The sequence below is a fragment of the Engystomops pustulosus genome, chromosome 5 (assembly GCF_040894005.1).
Source record: "Engystomops pustulosus chromosome 5, aEngPut4.maternal, whole genome shotgun sequence".
Classification (NCBI taxonomy): domain Eukaryota; kingdom Metazoa; phylum Chordata; class Amphibia; order Anura; family Leptodactylidae; genus Engystomops; species Engystomops pustulosus.
Window position 1 is genome coordinate 61,763,922 of NC_092415.1, and position 16,374 is coordinate 61,780,295.

Consider the following 16,374-nt stretch of genomic DNA (forward strand, 5'->3'; position numbering starts at 1 on the left):
TCAAACCCCTAATAAATTTTCCCACTTTGGTGTTTGAGGTGGATATGTGTGTCACTAAGAGCTAAACACAACGGTAGCAAGTCCCCCTGCTAATTCCTCACAATATGGTACTAGCTGCAAATAAAAAAAAAAAAAAAATTATAACGTTATTGTAGCCCTAAGAAGGGCTGTTGGGTTCTTTTAGAATCACTCCTGCCTAACAGTAAGCTAATAGAACACCCTAACGCTTTCCCTGAGCAGCAGCAGCTCTCTCCCTAGCGGCATCCAGACAGAGAATGATCCGAGCAGCGCGGGCAGCGGCTAGTCTATCCCAGGGTCACCTTATCTGGCCAGCCAACCACTGCTATCTACGTGTAAGGGTACCACGTCATGCTGGGTGGAGTGCAGAGTCTCCTGGCTTGTGATTGGCTCTGTTTCTGGCCGCCAAAAAGCAAAACGGCGGGAGCTGCCATTTTCTCGAGCGGGCGAAATACTCGTCCGAGCAACGAGCAGTTACGAGTACGCTAATGCTCGATCGAGCATCAAGCTCGGACGAGTATGTTCGCTCATCTCTATTCATAATGCATGAAATTAAAAGGAATTGGGTTTTAAGAGCACGTTTGAAGCTTTGGGGGTTGGGTATTAGTCTGAACCATTAGTACTGTTATTAGAAATAAACCGGAGCTTCTACTGAATAGAATGTAACGTGTTCTCCAACAACCTCTATACAAGCAATTATTTTACAATTATTTACATTCATTATCACCCTTTTAGTAAAGACGTGTAAAATAAAGTAAATGTAATTCATTCCCAGGTATTCAAGGGATTACAAACAGAGAATTAGAACAAAAGGAAATGAGATAGAGTCTGACAACTGAAGATTTAAGCCAGTAATGAGGCAAAATTAATTCACTCCTTTACAGCTTATAATGGCCTCACACTCACAATTTTTGTTTCAGAATGAATGGATTATTTCATTTATGGGAAAATTCTATAAACAAACAATTGAGAAAGGGAATATTAGAAGTGTTTTTATGCATAGGCTGTTTTGTCAAGGAGAATGTCTGAATGAACATTGTTGCTTTATGTGAAAGGTGCTAGTAAAACAGTATAAATAAAAATTACATTGTGTAACCCCCCTCCTCCTCGTCTCGTTTTCTATCTGTAGATCTTTTATTAAAATGTAAAATAGAAAACATAACATGAACACAATCATAAACACAAAACCAAACATTACTAGTCCCTCCCCTATTTCACACCTAGCACACATAAAATAAATAACAATAATAAAAAATACACCAAAATAATGACACCACAAACCCCACCCATCGAATGACCACCTCAAAACAAAAACACCAATAACAGAAAATAACATAAACCACGACCCACACCCTCTCCAAAAATAACATAGCCCACACCCACTTCAATCTTCTATCTGTAGATCTTTTATGAAAATATATAATATAAAACATAACAATAACACAAAACATAAACCAAACATTATATACAATATATACAAAATATTTAATAACTCACCTGCTGGTCCAGCCCCATTCACACCTAGCACGTGTTTTTTTTTTTTTTTAAGAATGATAAAAACATAACATATACATATCTAAATTAACCCCTTAAGGACGGAGGGGTTTTCGGCTCATTTCTCGCTCTCCAACTTCAAAAATCCATAACTTTTTCATTTTTCCGTGTACAGACCTGTGTGAGGGCTTATTTTGTGCGTAACAAATTTTACTTTCCCGTAATGTTATTTATTATCCCATGCCGTGTGCTGCGAAGCTGAAAAAAAATTCCAAATGAAAAAAAAACCTGCACGTGCGTCACGTTCTTGTGGGCTCAGTTTTTACGACTTTCACTCTTCGCTCCAAATAACACACCTACTTTATTCTTTGGTTCGGTGCGATCGCGGTGATACCAAATTTATATAGGTTTTATTGTGTTTTAATACATTTTCAAAAATTAAACGAATGTGTACAAAAAAGAAAAAAAATTTTTTGCCATCTTCTGACGCTAATAACTTTTTCATACTTTAGGTTATGGAGCTGTGTGAGGTGTCATTTTTGGCAAAATGAGGCAACGTTTTCATTGCTACCATTTTGAGGTCTGTGCAACATTTTGATCATTTTTAATTTCATTTTTTATGTTATGTAAAAAGGTGTAAAAGTCGCATTTCTGACATTTGGGCGCCATTTCCCGCCTCGGAGGTCACCGCCGCCTGTAACCGTTTTTATATTTTGATAGATCGGGCATTTTGGAACGCGGCAATACCTAATATGTTTGTGATTTTTACTGTTTATTATGTTTTATATCCGTTCTAGGGAAAGGGGGGTGATTTGAACTTTTAATATTTTATTAATTTTTTTTCTTTTTTAAACTTTTTTTTTTCTTTTTTTTTTCACTATCTTTTAGACCATCTAGGGTACATTAACCCTAGATAGTCAGATCGCTCCTACCTTATACTGCAATACTTCTGTATTGCAATATATGGCATTTTTGCAGCACATTCATTACAATAAGCCACTGGCTCATTGTAATGAATCTGCAGCTGCCAGATAGCCTCGTGTCAAAAGAAGACACGAGGCTACCATGGCAACCGATCGCCGTCCCCCGATGACGTTCGGGGGCGTGACGATCGGAAAAAAGATGGCGGCGCCCGCGCGCCGCCGTCTTTTAAATGCCGCCGGCGACTTTGCTGGCGGCAAGGGGGGGAGGCGTGGTTAATAGCCGCGATCGGTGCTAGCACCGACCGCAGTTATTAGCGGTGGGGGTTTTATGCATTATGCAAAAAAACCCACCTTTGTATGAAGAGGACTCAGCCCGTGAACCCTCTTCATACATCCCTTATACCTCTGCGCCGTAGAGCTACGGCGCAGAGCGTTAAGGGGTTAAATAACACAACATCCCCCACCCACATCATAAACCAACAATTGAAAATAAATCACAATCATAAAATTAATATAAATGAACATAAACACACCCTCCACCCTCTAATAAAAGGCCTTTTTTTTTTTTATTAAACAATCACAAAATACACCCTGCACTAAACTGAATTCCACGCCCACTCTCTCCCTCAGAGACTGGTCTAATGTCCAAAGTTGGCATTAAGAAGTCCAGACCAGTGTCCAATATCAGTTCAAAAATCCCATCTATTTCCTTCACTGTGTTTATCTTGACTTTTTTCTTGTCCATGTCATTAATCCATAGTAATTCCGCAAATCCCATTTACTAACAATAATAGTATGTCCTCAGAATTCCATGCCATGGCTAAAATGCTACAACCATGTGGTTGGATGACGGTCACAGGTGCCAGCCCGCGATCCATGACATGTGTGACATTTGTGCCTGGTCTTGCCTTTCCACGAGCCTGCTTCCCGTTGGCCTAGGCCTTGCACGCGTCCCGCTCCTTAGGGCGCACGTGGTGGCTCTTCAGAATTTAAAGGGCCAGTGTCCTCCTGATTGGCGCTGGTCAATTCTGGCTTTCTTATATAACCTGGCGACTCTCATAATTATCTGCCGGATCTTCAACCATTTCCTGTAAAGTGAAAGCCCTCAGTGTTCCTGCGTTTCCATTGTTCCTCCGTGTTCCTGTGTTACCAGTGTTCCTCTGTGTTTCCCATTCCTGTGTTCCTGTTTCAGCATTTCTGTGCCATTTGCCTGCTCCGGTGTTCCTGCTGTGTGTTCCAGGGTTCCTTCCAGCGCTGCTCTCCTGTTGTTATCCCAGGCTCCGACTGTATCCTGCTATACTATCTTGGCTGCCACCGCGTGCTAGTCGCACCTGTGGAACGACCTGGTGGTACCTCGCCGCAGCAAGACCATCCCACTTTGCCACGGGTTCTGGTGAAGACCAGGTGCAACTTAGACTCTGGTCCCAGGTGTTGGCTAGTACCATCTCCCCAATGATGATGTGACATGCTAAGGTATTTATGTATGTGGGCCAACAGTGGTCTAATAGGTAGAGCACCCCATGTGAAACAATTCAACTTATGAATATGTATTTACGGTCAGTCCAGCCTAATGTTAGAAAATAAGTTGCATTTCAATCCAAATCCAAATGCAGTTTTAAAACTGCGTAGCCCCCAGAGCAGTCCCCAGAGCAATAATCTACCATTCACTTTTCCTTTGTGTTCTCTCCTAAAATTTTAATATTCAATATTTATCTCCTTTGTTTATTTCTGTTTTGATCCTTGCTAGAAACAAATCAATGTTGCACATGTAGATTTATTATGTTTGGATAGAAGATCGCATTTAATATCCAGCATTGTCAAGTTGCGAACCATCTATTATTTTAGACATATCAAAGTGAAGTAAAAATATCACAGTAGCTTTGCTGAAGATCTCATCAATAATTCAGCCTTGCCAGCACACAGCACTTGAGGAAAAGGAAATGATATCTAAAATCTATCTTGGCTATTGAAGGATAAGTAAATGATAAGAACATCTGAAGACTTTGTTAAAATTACTAATAAAACTGTGTGTCAAAATATGTCTATGTCGTTTATGTGATGAGTAATATTTTTCATTATACAGGGTCAGGGAACAGACTGGATGCACAGTCAGAGACAGTGGACCCTGAAACTAAACCTCCTTCCCAGTTGTCCCTACCTATCTGACCGCCCACCCTAGGCAGTGTTTAGACAACTAGTCAACTTTCCCTTCCTACACCAAAGTGACAACACATAGACAAAGAAGACACAATACTAAAAAAGGATAGGCAGCAAATCGGATGAAATCATGTGGGAAAAGAAGCGCAAAATCACTAGACAAAATGGATAGTCAAGAATATGGGAAATTGGATCAGTTCTCTGACATGAGACAAGATGGCAATGACAGTGGGGAGATATTCTGACAGCAGGTTAACTGTTAGTAAACCAGAGCAGAGTCTGCAGGAGACACATAGGTGTGGTGCAATTTAATTAATGCTTCTAGCAAGTTATAGTTTTCTGACTAAGCAAAAGAGAGTGAAACTAAATGGATGATGTCAGCATTGATGTAGCATTTTATTTCTATGTAAGTGACATTGTTTCTAACTTTCTCTTCAGATCTTCCCTACATTGTTGAGGAAATGAACTAATAAGTCTAAAAGCTAGAGCCATTCTTACATGTTGCCCAATCTGGGTTTTTTGAAATATTTTTGCAGTAAAGGGCAGAGTGGGACCTTTGTGTTGCAAAGCTTGAATTACACATCCTGAATTTCCAGGAATAAACATCTTGGAACCTAACTTGTTAATAATGTTATTTCAGTAATATGTAAATGAACTGCAGAAGATTATGGGGCGTGGAGTAGCCTGACTGGGCACTGAAACTAAGGGCACTCCACGCCCAAGTAGCCTGTACAGTTAATTCACATATTACTAAAATAAAGTTTTTAACAAATTAGATTAGGTTCCGGGATTATTACATTACAGAGGCAGGCAGGAGGAATGTACCATCAGATCTATATTCATCATGGCAGGTTACCTTTAAAGGGGTCATCCACTTTCAAATTCAAATTAATGATATGTTTTGTATAAGGAAAAGTTGTACATTTTCCATATACTTTCTGTATCAATTCCTCATGGTTTACTATATCTCTGCTTGCTGTCCTTCTGTAGAAAGCTTCAATGTTTACTTCCACTGGATAAAAATCTGTCCATGCAGAGATCTAGAAAACCATAAGGAATTGATACAGGAAATGTTTACTAAAATTGTATAACTTTTCATCATACAAACAATAACAATTATTTGCTGAAAGTGGACAACCCCTTTAAATATAATAAGTCTGAACGTAAAGCGATCACTCTTGTTAAAATGGATTTCCAATGATAATGATTATTGTAATACAAAGTATAATTCCCATTGATATACAGTATCTGTAAATAACACTTGTAGAAACACGACACTGTGATATCAGAACCTGCCGGTTATACAGAGATGAATGGAGCTACAGTACAGGCGCTTCTTATCTCTGCAGTACAAGTGTCTCCCTGTCACACATTGCTTTTGCAGTAAATTCCTTCTCTTGTACCAATGACTGACTAGTTGAAGTATGACACTCCTTCACTTTTTAAACAAGTGGTTCTATGGTTCTAAACAATCTCCACTTGTGGCAAAAATTATCTTTCTTCAATAAAACAACATGTTAACTGTAATAACCACAAGAGTAATATATTGTATACACTGTCCATGTAATACAAACTACATTGAATGTACAAAAAATAATTGCTATGAGGATTAAAGAACATCTTAAAAATATTGAAAAACAATATGTAAGTTATCACTTGTCTTGACATTTTAAAGAAAAACATAATGGTCGGATAGAAGGATCCATCATGTAGGGTATTGAAAAAGTCAAACATAACTGGAGAGGGGGAGACTACATCCAAATCATGTCTAGGGCGGAAAGTAAGTGGATTTTTGACCTAGACAAGTTAATACCTAACGGTCTCAACAGTGAAATTGAACTGTTTGCGTTTTAAAACACTTTTAAGTATTTAATTACTATCAGTCATACACGAGCAATTCCATACATATATGTTGCATTATAATTTTTATGAATTCTCTTTTATTCATCCCCATTGCCAAGTTTGTTTTTTACTCAGAGATATAAAAAAAACTTTTTTAATAAGGTTCTTATACTTATGGATGCTTTGCAACCATACAATGCAGTTTTTAAAAGGAGAAGTTTAAATAAAACTACTAAGATGCCAACACTTCATGCATATTATACTACTCAAATAACAAAAAAAACGCTGTTTTGATCAATATTTATGGAGGAACAGAGTCAAAAATACACATCAAAACAAAGTGCGAAAAACTGCACTTATAAGACAGTCAGTAATATGATCAGAGACCTAGCCCTGAGGAAGAAAGGCAAAACTTTAGAGAACGCGTCGGTGGAAGTCTCTAGTCCCACTTAAGTCTCCGTACCTATGGTGGCGTCACTGGTACTATTTGACATACAGTATCAGCATACCCACCGGGGCTTCTATGCTGAACTGCCACAATGAACAGCTCTGTTATGAGGAGTAAATTTCGGGGATCTACAGCAATAAGCATAAAGTTGGAGCATCTTTGGATAATTTAAGAACAAACAGCAAACAACAAAAGGGATTGGTTTGGCAGATACAACTACACTTGTGTATCGCAGGAGACCAATTACGGAAGTATCCACACTTGGACTTTCGATACCCACAGGTTGGTGTTTCCCAGTTCGGTATCCAGCTTCATTGTTACCCTAAATTAACTGTTATTGTATATTAAGCCAGCACAGTTATCACAAAAATTGAGGACTATCTTTAAATATTCATTGTCAGAAAGGGGGTACACTGACTTATACCAGCAAAGGCAGTCAATTCAATCTATTTGTCATTCACATCTATTATTTTGATAAATTATTTATTGAGTATTACCAATTGTAATTTGTCAAATGTTTTCCTTAAAGAGATGCCATGCCGTTCGCAAAAAAAAAAAATCTTGGGACGTTTCCAGGTTTTAAAAGAAATTCTTCCATTTTTGGTGCTTTTCACTGAATACGATAGGTTATGCAATGTTAGGAAAATAGCACCACTCCTTTTCACAGGTTGTATTCACAATTGTAGTCACATTGAACAATTGACATTGTATGTGTGACACTGTATGAGGTCATTTACAGGTGCTCTCAATAAAACAGAATATCAGTTATTCAATTCAAAAAGTTTAGCTAATATATTATATAGAGTCATTACAAACAGAGTGAACTTTTTCAAATGTTTATTTATATTACTGTCGATGATTATGGCTTACAGAAGGAAAACCCAGAAGTTATCTCAAAAATTAGAATATAATATTAGACTGTATAAAAGTTTTTGAACACAGAAACTTTTGCCATATGAAAAGTATGTACAGTAAATGCTCTCAATATGTGGCATGGAGAGTGGCATGGAGAGTGGCAAGGAGCTGATGGTGCTACAGAAGTGTTATGGAAGCCCAGGATGTGTGATAGGAGCCTTCAGTTTGTCTGCTTTGTTGGGTCCTCTTGACAATATCCTATAGATTCTCTATGAGGCTAATGTCAGGCGAGAATGCTGGCAAGTCAAGTACCATGATACTGTGGTTATAAAACTAGGTAGTGGAGCTTTTGGCAGTGTGGACAGTTTCCCACTTTCCTACATTCCATCTATCCTTCACTTCTGAACATGTTCTGGAGATATGGAACTGACAGGAGTGATATGGTCTGTGTGTGGTGATCGTGCCATAAACTCTCCTCCTTTTGGAATGAGGTCCCTGAAGCATACCACTTGCTTTACTGTCACTCTGATTGCTGGGTCCCTGGAAATTGGCTTACTTTATTTCCTTTCTAGATCTATTACTTGTCTATTTATCTAGTTATCTGTCTCCTACAATTTGCCTAATATATATATATATATATATATACATATATATATATATATATATAATTTATCTATTTTGCTTTTTATCTATCTCCTATCTATCTATCTATCTATCTATCTATCAGTCAATCAACCAATCAAGTTTCTATCGCTCATATCTATCTTCTATAATCTATCTAGCTATTTTTAAATATAATATACCTATAAATCTATATAATATTTCATATTAATCAGTTCATCATCAATCTACCTATCATACGTCTATCTTCTATACAATTCTCCTGCAGTCCCATATTACTTGCTTACCATAATACTGTTTGTAAACTACAATGTGTTATTATTGTGCAGGGCTAAGGGGAGCCTCTTATTGAATGTGAATGTTCATAAAATAATATTATTTTGGGGCCTCACTTTGTCTAAAACCAGCCCTGCATCCCTTATCTGTATGAAATGTCTTACTTGTGTAATTATTAAGTTCCTGGTGTTTCCCTCCCTTGCAGCTTCAGAGACTTTCAGTGGTTCATGCGTATCTGTAACACCCCTGCCAATGCATAGGTAGGTTGGTTATCTATTTGGTGAGCTTGTGCAAATCATCCAGAAGCGACTGCTTGGAGAACTCTGTAATTGCAGCTGTAGCCACTGCCTGGTAAGGCGAAAGTCAACACTGTGAGAAGTTATTGTCCAATGATGCTCTTGTAAAGCAAGCTGGTTGAAGAAGTGCTACCACCTGACCAAGGGAGTATATAAACCCCTGGTGTGTGGGAGCACATGGTCTTGGAATCCAGTCAGTAGATAGAGAAGCAGGTCCAGTGTGCAGCTTGCTGAGAGACCCAGTACCAGGAAGAAGAGGTACCTCAGGCCACTGCCTGATACCTTAGGGCCAGTCAGGCGACTTAAAACCCAGAATTGAGATTCCCGTCTGGTCTCAGCGCCATCTCTACCAGCCCAGCCTGAAGCTACTACCGGGCTGAGAGTAATCTTCTTGAGGACCAGCAATCTCTGAGGAACAGCTCGCTGCAATCTGCTGTTACCATTGAATAAAGAACTGTGAATTGATTTGCACAATGTTGCCTCTGTCTAATCCCTAGATAAGGCTGCTTACCACCACGAGCTCCCCATCCATCAACCAGGGATTCATCCTACAGACAACTCAGGGGTTGCCCAGGGAGAAACCATTGGATCACCCTCTCTTTCCATATTTCTTGCACACACCAATTGCTGGAGGCCTCCTGAGATTGCTTATTTCTGTATTATTGTGTGATTTACTAGTGGTCTTGGGAGACATGTTCCATAGAGTCATGGTACATGATTATCTAGTATGAACAGTTATCTGTCAGAAAAGACAACGAGTGATCAAGTTTAGACCTTGTACATACTAGATGGTGTATTTATCATTAATAGTTGAAAAAAGTTGTGTACAACTAATTTATTAATATTACAACAAAAACATACAATAGAGTCCCCAGAAAGGACATAACCAGACCCAATGGTAACGACAGGGCATGGTACGAAACAGGTCCCTTCACCAGTGGTGGTAAGAAGGGGATCATAGTGATGCTTTGAGGAAGAAGTTAAAGACTAATTGAAAATGATATGTTTTTCCGTTTATTTTTACCCATTAAGCATTAACTTTGCTGTTTTACTATATTTTCTCTTTTTTAGAGAACCCTCGTACACATTGATATTATAGTAAATTCTGGCAATAGAAATGTCTGCAGGACTGCATTAATAATGCAAAGACTTGGGAACCGGCCATGCTAACCTACCAGAACACCTGTACATTTTATTACTACTTATCTCGCAAATGTTACTGGACTCAATAATGTCAGATAATAAGACTGCACTGAGTCACTCTGTTGAACAGGAACATAATGCAATGTTTTCTAAAGAACATATGTTAATGAGGTGAGATAAAATGTACAAGATTGAACAAAGTAAAATCTACATTACAGCACATTTTGTAGCCGTTTTAATAGCTCCTTGAATACCCAACCGCTTACTGCACAGAGAATAGTTTTTTTTTTCAGTTAATGCTATGTCTACCTACTCTGGGTTCATATATTTATACTAACATTCTGTCAGACTGGAAACAGGAATCTTGTACATGTCACTACAATAGAGATAATGGAGCAGATTTACTTATAGGCTAATAGTTAGACAAATAAGTGAAACTAAACTTTCAACAATACTTTATCAATCAATAGTGTAGATGATGAAAGTATACTTTGGAATATTGTAATGCTGGTGATAGGGAACATACAATTAAAAGAAAAAGTAAAAGAAGACACAAATGGTGAGCCCTAACACTAAAACCCACCCAGCAGACCATACCTAGTTGCCAATCCTAACCTAGGTGGTAGGTAACAACTGGACAACGGTACTTTCCTGCACCAAAGTGAAACAGAACAAAACAGAACCCAGGAGTAAGGTCATACAAATATGGGTGAAAGGAGGACTACTCAGAACAGGTAAAGATTCAATCGGAATGTAAGGAAGTTAACAAAGATCAGAAATAGAATAAAGCAATACAATATAAGCTGCAGAAAAGCACTCGGAAGAGGGCAAATTAACTTCATATGGGATAATACAGAGCCTCAGTCCAGGTGTTATTGGACTGACCCACCTAACATCTAACATCTAACAGACCAGCAGGGGAGGAATGTGAATTGAGAAAGCATCTGTCCATCGCAACTATCTGAACCATCTGCAGCCCAAGACGAAATCATCAGAAGACAGGGTGTTGTGGAATTCAATTAAGACAGCTTCTTGGCAGGAGCTTGGTACAGAGATCCTCTTTATGGACAGCAGAAGATGTGTTCCTGGATACTCTCTCTGATAGAAGGTAAATGTAGGGGTCTTCTAAATGAACAGCCTCTTTATTAGTTTCGTAAAGGAGGTCTGATAATCATCATAAAAGTTTTACTGAAAAGCCAAACTCCAAAATAAATACAAACCTTAGATTCGACCCCTAAATAATTTGATGTTCCAATTAAGAACATATTTCAATACAAACCGTAGACCAGACATCCTAAATACAGAACCCAATTAAGACCACACAATTAAAACTCCTACTCTGTCCTCTACACTTTTTCTCTTTACTGTGATGAAGTGTATGTGAGGAAGCCAAAAACACCAACTGTCTGTATCGGGGATCATTAAAACAATTACAACTTTATTAGAATACTTATTAAAATATAGGCTTAAATTTGTGGAAGCCCAATAGATAGTTTTCCCCTAATACAGGCTTAGAATTGGGGAGGACCCCTAGTGGTGGCAACTGGTCAGTACATCTTGAAAGAAATCATAGGCTCCGTCTAAAGATAGGACACTCCACAGAGACAGGAGATATTATGTGGATGGGTGTACAGTGAGACCAGCTAACACTGTTTTTAACACCAAGGTTGTATCCCCAAGTCCACTAAAGTGCAATTTACAGAACCATATCTAGACCTTGTAAGGTTCTACCAAAAGGAATAAAACTCTAGATAATCACTATATGTCTATCCTGTTTTTCAATCAGCGATTGACCCATATAGCAAGATTTTATTAATTCAATAAACACCTGACGCGTTTCCCTGCTGCTTTTTACCGCAATAGTTCATTAGAGGTGACTTCAAAAATGGAGTAAAGTGTAGTGCCTACAAAATCAGAGTTAAAAGGTACCTAACCTCTGTTTGGCACTATCTTATGCTTAAACAGTCACGTGCCCCCATAAGAGGTATATACATTTATAAGGACCCTATAATACTCCGACCCCCAAAATGTGGGACACTACATTAGACATTAGAGTTAGCCACTCATTTGTATTAGTGTGTGATTTCCTTTGAAAATAAGGATATACGACTCATAGGCTTATAGATATCACTAGCCCTATTTCAGGTCGATGCTACTTATAGACTCATAGCGGCTATCAATGCACACCATTCACCACACTCTCACTGGTTTTTCTTCCCGTGCCTTAGTTAAATTAGAGTCTTTCATTCAGTAGGCAGCAATGCAGACATTAACTCTCACTCCTTCATGCATTGTTCTACATCTGAAAGTATTGCAAGAAAAATATAATGAGCCAGTGTCTTTAACATGAGCTACTATGCTGACTAAACTGATCGCTTCACACACTAAAGCTAGCTCCTCTCAGTAGGATGCCGGCACGGTTATGGCCGCCTGTGAGGAAGCCCTTTAATGACAACATCAAAGGTCGTAAGAAGACTTGCTGCACATAATTTTCAAAGTTTTTTTGTCACACATTGAATTAAAATGTGATAAACACTGCCCTCCAATTTGTGTATTGAGTTGGCACCCTAGGAGGACACCCACCTTGCCTTGTCTAGTCCCAGTGCCATGTGGCAGCTTGTTCTATGCTGTCTCCATACTTCAAAACTTTCTTGGCAGTTTTTAATGGCACCAAATAAATGAAGTGGATAGTACTGGACAATAAATGTCATACATATGTAGAGCTTTTTGTTTAAAGGGGTATTCCCATCTTGGCATTTTCATTTAATTTAATTCATTTGCCATTTGTAAACATTTCTTCAATTGGATGTTATTTAAAAAAATGTTCCTGTGTGAAGATAATCTCTCATAAATGTACTAGTTTTGTCCCTTAGAAACCAGATGGCTTCCTCGGATACGACCACCTCAGATTTTGGCAGCAATGGCCAGACATGTGCTATAGAGCCCTGCCTAACCACCTGGCTTCAGCAATCATTACCACAGGACGTCTGTGGGACATTTCAGTTACTCCAGGACATTACATATACAAAAAACTTTTGTTTCTTTGTGCAATCACTCCAACAGAGGTGACCGTATCCGAGGAAGCTATCTCGTTTCTAGGGGACAAAATCTTCACTCAGGAAGATTCTTTTTAATAACATCTTATTGAAAAAATGTTTATATATGGCAGATTAATGAAACAGAATGTGAATGTCCAGACGAGAATAACTTCACACCACTAACACTTCTATGATAAGAACGTTGGCTCACTACAATCAGATAAGAAGTCTTGGGTTGGAGAAGATAGAAGCTATTTCACATATGGATTGCTAACAATGGTACTCAGTACCAGAACCAGAGAATAAAATTCCAACTGTACCAGAATTGAGTGATATCTAGTAAAGGATGGAAAGAGCTGGCATTAGTGAAAGGTCTTCATATTTTTATTTACAATAGTGGAAATAACTCGAAAGTGGTCATTAGTGACTTGGTAGCTTCTTATAAATTGCTTCATTTATGGTTATTAGAGACAGTTATTTAGTGATCTTATGGTCCATAGTTACAGGTTTAGTATTTAGTTTCTACTATAAAATGACATGGTAAAATCTTTTACAAAAACATATTAGTTACTATATCACAGGTAAGAATCTAATGCTCAGCGGTATGATTAGACATAAAATACAATCTATTACACCTCAGATGTTCAATGACTTGTGTTTGGACTCTCCCTTAGTGCAGTACATTTTAAGGCTTCTTTAATCATCTTGACTGTTACATGAACCCTAATTACTGATAGCAAAAAAATTTTTTTAATGAGATGATAAAAAAGAAAATACATTAAGAGTATTTGCTGCATAGATATATTCTTCATTAACTACCAAAATCCAGCATTGTCTCCTGCACACAAAGCCTTTCATGTCGCTTTCAAGAAAAGTATCATATTACTATAGACATAATGGGTTAAACCATTGGGATGGAATGTAACCATGGTAACGATGCGTTTTCTGCTTGTTCTGTGCTTGAAGGCAAAGTAGCTTGTGAATTTAGTTCTGCACAACTGATCTAAGCAAAACATACAAAGAAATGACAAAGGGGGAGGTCTTCATATAGACCTTGCCTTATGAATTGGCTCAGCAGAAGAATGTATTTGGGTTTTAATGGCTTTATTTTGTTCTTGGGGATAAAACCTGATGGAAGCTATCAAATCACTTTACCAGAAGGTTTATGATGGCACCTGATACCTGTCCTTGTTCTACTGGAACCTTACAGCCCACTCCTTTCCCATTTTCCCCTTGAACATATCTGAAAGCAAGGTGATTTCATACAACACACTAAAACAACCAATTACCTTGGATTCGGAGTCTCCCAAGAGAAAAAGATTTCTTCTACAACTCCATTGGAGCAGCGGAGTCTACTGCAAATCTTGGAGACCACTGGGGTCATTCGCAGAACAATCCATCAAACTTAAATGGCTGTTGTGCAATAACAGATCCAATTAGAAAAAATATATACTTCTTTGATATGGAACCTATGGGTGATGTGTGTTGTGAGACACTGAAGGGGTTAACTGTGGATGGGCGGTATGTTTCCCCTAGGTTTTGCTTCTATGCAAGGCCTTAGTGCTGAGGTGGGTTTGCCCAGCACCTTGGACACAGGTGATGGGTGCAGACTAATGAGCCTGCATAAAATCACTCAGCAGAGTTGAGTGGGTTGTCTCTCTGTGGAAGGAGGCTGAGAGGACACAGCCCTGACCTCTGTGCCTGGAGCAGCCACGCGATCTTTGTATAGTGTGAGTTAGTGGACTATTTGTATAGTTAGCACCCTGACGGGTAGGTTTTGTTTGTTTATTCAAATACCTGAATGTAAAGGCTGGTTTATTTTTGCTGCAATAAACGCAGGCGAGACCTGTTTGGACTGTACCACGGTGTCACTGTCTTGAACTGCATCACAGCACCCCGCTACCACGGTCTCTACCGGGCCAAATCTTCCACATATGGTGCTTCGGATTGTGGGCAGTTCAAAAAGACATACACCTGAAAGGCTTGCTACATCCTGCAACATTGCATGGCCTGGGTGAAAACAGCAGGCAAATTGCAGGATACAGCCAAGATGGAGGACTTTATTAAATACCTGCAAGAAGAGTCCCAGGCTAATCGGCAGCTGCAGCAAGCCATGCTCCAGCAGCAGGAGGAGAGGTCCCGCCAGCAGCAAGCCATGTTCCAGCTGCAGGAGGAGAGGTCCCGCCAGCAGCAGGAAGAGTCCCGAGCCATGTTCCAGCTGATGATGGAGAAGTTTTCTGGCATTATGGCAGCACCACAAGCGACGACTACTGAGGGGTCCCATACTGGTCTGCAAGGGTACCCGGTTGTCCAGCGTTCCGCACGGGCTGCAGTACAAAAGGCGTTACAAAAAATGGCGAAGACCGACGACGTGGAGGCGTATCTCACTGTGTTCGAGCGAGTAGCTGAGCGAGAGGAGTTACCGGCTGAGCAGTGGGCAGATGTCCTGGCACCATTCCTGACCGGCGAGTCGCAGAAGGCTTACTACGACCTGAGTGAAACGGAGGCCCGTAAGTACCCCCAGCTAAAGGCGGAGATTCTGGCTCGTCTTGGGGTCACCGTTCAAGTTCGCTCCAGCCGGGTCCACCAGTGGGCTTACTCAGAAAAATTACCCCCACGCTCCCAAATGCATGACCTGATCCATCTTGTCCGGAAGTGGCTACAACCAGAGGACTGCACCCCAGCACAGATGGTAGAGAGAGTGGTCCTCGACAAGTTCACCCGTTCTCTGCCCTCTCGGCTCCAACGGTGGGTTGGACAGGCCGGTCCCACAAAAGCTGAGGAGCTCGTGACCCTAGTAGAGAGGTATCGGGCTACGGAGGACCTTCTACTTACCTCTCCCACACGAAGCAGTGCCAGTGACAGGGTCACCAAACCAGCTGGTAAGAGTGCTACTGCGGAAAAGGGGAGATATGTCAGGTTGGGAGGGGGTTCATTGGGGGGCTTGGATACCCAGAAACCCAGTGAGGCTCGTGACAGAGGTTATGGCCGTATCCAGTGCTGGCGGTGCCATGAAATGGGCCATATTGCTGCCAACTGTCCACTGTCAGTGGAGCCAATGGACTGCAACCAGACCCGGTGAGTGTCACTGTTTGCCCGGCCGGTTCTGGCGGCCGAGTCAGTCACGGATGCAGAACCCCAAGTGTGCGTGGTCACAATCGGTGGTCACACAGTGGAAGCCTTGCTAGACTCAGGGAGTCTGGTCACCCTGGTGCGGGAAACTTTGGTTGATCCTGGACTGTACAGTGGGCGGAGAGTGGGAG